Source organism: Pteropus medius, unplaced genomic scaffold (assembly GCF_902729225.1).
Source record: "Pteropus medius unplaced genomic scaffold, Ma_sr-lr_union100, whole genome shotgun sequence".
NCBI classification, from domain to species: domain Eukaryota; kingdom Metazoa; phylum Chordata; class Mammalia; order Chiroptera; family Pteropodidae; genus Pteropus; species Pteropus medius.
In genome coordinates, this window is record NW_024346771.1 from 5,359,223 (window position 1) to 5,363,243 (window position 4,021).

A 4,021-nucleotide genomic window follows, 5' to 3' on the forward strand; every position below is an offset into this window, starting at 1 on the left:
ATGAGGTAATGGGAACTGAGGTAAATAGGCCCTTAGTCTGAAGTTTTATTTAAGATGGTTTGAAGCTGGGCTGTATTTAATGTAGGTGTCAGAGGCTTCATTGTCCTCTACCGTCCTTTTCTTTGTCTTAGGGTTTTCCTAGAAACGCCTCCTTATATAGACTCTGTCTCTTGAAGATCTCTCAGTTTTAATACACTATTATTATACTGAAGCTGTGTAATATGGTGTTTAGATATTGGGAAAAGGAAGCATTCTATAATTGTTAGATCAAATCTATTTTATTTTAATAAGCCAGACTGACTATGAGCCTCAGAAGAATTTCTTAGCATTTTTTTTTTTTTTTTTGGTCTCCTTCTATAAGATAGGAAGGCTAGAGAGATTGGAATTGACTAATTGCCTTTCTCCCAGTTCAGATAAGGTGCTTGTGGTTTCCATTGAAAGTATGCTGTGTTATGAGGAAAAATGCTTTGGGAATTTTTCAAAATTGTTACTTTTCCTCTGGATGTGATTCAAAACAATTGGTTTTTCAATCTCCTGCTGGAATCACAAGGGGATTTTCTCCCATCTTTACCATGAGAACCTGTTATATATAGCTCCTAATGGTAAAAATCATAAAAATGTGGACGGCCCTTAAAACTAGGACCCCAAAATATTTTGACTTTCAATCTGATCTAAACCCAGCCTTCAGCAATTCGTTAATGACTGTTTTAAGTGCACCTACCAGTTGCTAACTCAGCAGCTTCTGCTCTTGGTAAACTGTGATTCTCTGTATCCCTACATCTTTCTAGTTTTAAAATGGCAGTTTTCTTTGATAACTATAAGTCACTAATTTTCAGTTTCTACAGATTTTTTCATGTTTTGGGGTTGAGAGTGATGACTTTGATGTTTTTTACCTGTTAGAATAAACACTGCAATAGTGTTACTATATTTTGCTTTAGCCTTTCTTATATCTAATATCTCAGTGGACATTTAATTTCATTTATCTATTGGCTAATGATGTTGAACATTTCTTCATATTCTTATTTGCCTTGTGTATATCCTGTTAAATAAAATGTATGCTTTTATGTCATATGCTCATTTTCTAATTAGATTTCTGTTTTGTTTACTGTTGAGTTATGAGAATTTTTATATATTTTAGATACTAATCCTTTTTAGAATATGTGGTTTGTAAATAGTTTCTCAGTCTATAGATTGTCATTTTATTTTCTTCACGTAGGCTTTTACAGAGCAAATTTTTTTAAATTTTGATAAGATATCATTTTTTAAATTTTTTCTTTTATGCATTATGTTTTTGATGTCATTTTAGATAGCCCTTTATCCAAGATTTTTCTCTTATTTTTCTTAATTTAAAATTATTTTTATAAAATAGTTATAGTTTTATGTACATTGATAATCTATTTTGACTTAATTTTTTATAAGATTTGAAGTTTAAGTTGAGGTTCATGTCTGTCTAGGGCTTTCTAATTGCTCCAACATCATTTGTTAAAAAGTAATTTGTCCTCCATTTAATTTTTGTTCATTTCTCAAAAATCAGTCTAGTAAATTTACATGGAACTAATTCCGTGCACTTCATTCTGTTGTGTCTGTCCTTACACCAATATCACCTTGTCTTCATTTTTATTGGTATAAAATAGGTCTTAATATTGAGTAGAATGATTTTTACCACTTCATTTCTTTATTCACCTTTCAATATAAATTTTAGAATAGATTTGTTATCTTCACAAAAATCCTTATTAGCATTTCAATAAGAGTTGTCTTAATCTGATTCAGGTGTCCCCAGCCTCTGGGCCACGAACAGTTACTGATCTGTAGCCTGTTAGGAACTAGGTTGCACAGCAGAAGGTGAGTGGTGGGACAGCAAGCAAAGTTTCATCTACATTTGAAGCCTGTCCTCAGAGCTAACATCACTGTCTTAGCTCCACCTCAGATTATCAGGCATTAAATTCTCATAGGAGCACCGGTCCCTGGTGCCAAAATAATTGGAGACCGCTGTTATAGATCAATTTAGGGGATATTGATAACTTTACTACAGTGATTCTTTCTCATTTGTATTTTTCAACATATGAATACTACATATTTTTATAGACATTTATCTAAGGATTTCATTTACTTTAAAATGATTGTAAATGGTTTTGTGTTTTTAATTTTGATATCTACATGTTCATTGTTGGTATATAGAGATGTGAGAACTTACATGTTAAGCATGTATCCAGTCAACGTGCTGGTGTCATTTATCACTTTTTGGAGTTTCTGTTTTTATTTATTTATTTTAAATAGATTACCTGGAATATTTTAAGTATACAATCGTGTTAACTTCAACAGAACTGGTTTCAATTTTTCTTTCCAATTTGTATAGTTTTTATTTTCCTCTCTTGTATTGAAATGGGTAGAAATTCTATTATTTTGTTCAATGACATTGGTAAAAGTAAACATTCTGAACCATTTAATTTTATAAGATCTTACATATCTGAAATAAATCTTATTTGGTTATATTATGTAATTATTTCTATACATAGTTCAATTGGGTCTTCAGATATTTTATTGACTTTTATATCCAACTTTATAAGATTTATACGTCTGCTTTAAGTATCAGAGTAATACTGGAATCATACAGTTAGTTGAGGAATGTTTCCTTCTCTTCTATTTTGTAGAAGATATTGTGTAAATGGGACCTACAAGTTAGTCTGCTTGGTCTCATAGAATTAATATCACAAGTTACAAGTTTGTGTGTCTTTTTGGTAGCTCTTTGAGAGAAACAATTTTCCTGTCTTTTTCAGTTTCTAGAGCCCACTCACATTTGTTTCATGTCTTGTTCCTCTCTTTAAAGCCAGTAGCTTCAGGTAATTTTTTAAAAACCATATTGACATGTTCAGTTCTCTTCTCCCTACCTCTTTCACTTTAAGGAATGTCATGATTACATTGAACTCACTTATATGCAGGATAATCTCCAATCTGGCACTGGGCTTGCTATTAAACTGTTCTCCAGAAAAGTGTGAGCCTTCTCTGTATTTCTTTGGGATTCATTTCACTGGACAAAACATTTTTTCCACAGATAGACCCATCTAGATTTTTGGATTTTTGCTTAAACGATTGAGAGGCTCTATGAGTCACATGTTTAATTTCTTCAAAGAGTCCTTAGTGTCAGTGAATATTCTTTTTAGTTGTTGTTGTTTTTGAGGTATTAGCAAAAGATTGTCCAGCCATGTCTTTGGCTTTTTCTCTAGAGCAGGTTTCCTGACAATGAGTCTCCTGACTGTCATTTCTTTGATAATTTGGATAAGCCGAGAATTTCTCACATCACACAAAAATTCCATTTTGCCTAACAGTTTTTATATTTATGTAAGTACAGTTGGTATATAATATTATATTGGTTATATTAGTTTTAAGTTGTTCCTATCTAAATCTCTTTCTTCTCACATTTTACTATAAACAGCAAGAATAAACTAGGAGCAAGACTTTGGAAATTTCAGCTGAATGTTTAATTTCATCTTTTATAAATTCTGTTTTACATAATTCTGTTCAACTTTCTCCTTAGATATAACAAGCATCAGCTTTTTTACAATTTATAACAAAACATTTTTTTTTAACTTTCTTTTTAGCCCTCACTACCAGTGCCTTTAATGTACACATTTCTGCCAGTAATCTGTTCATCACAATTTAGGTATTCTCTAATGTGGTATATTCTTTAATTATCATTGCTCTGAATTTGTTGTTGTTATTGTTGTTGCTTTTGATCCCTTAGCGCATAGACTTTAACAATCATATTTTTGTTCACATTCTATTCAGGTCAACCTAAGTGTTTTTCATCATGTGCCTCAAAAAATTTCCAGTCTTCTCACTGCATATTCCAAAACCACTCCCATATTTTAAGGTATTTGTTACAGCAGCACTCTATTTCAGTTAGAAAAATCTGAATTGGAGTCTTTTGATGTTCTAGAAAACTATCACAAATTTAGTGGCTTAAAACAAAAGAAATTGATTGCCTTACAATTATTTAAGTCAGAAAGCTAACACCGTTCTC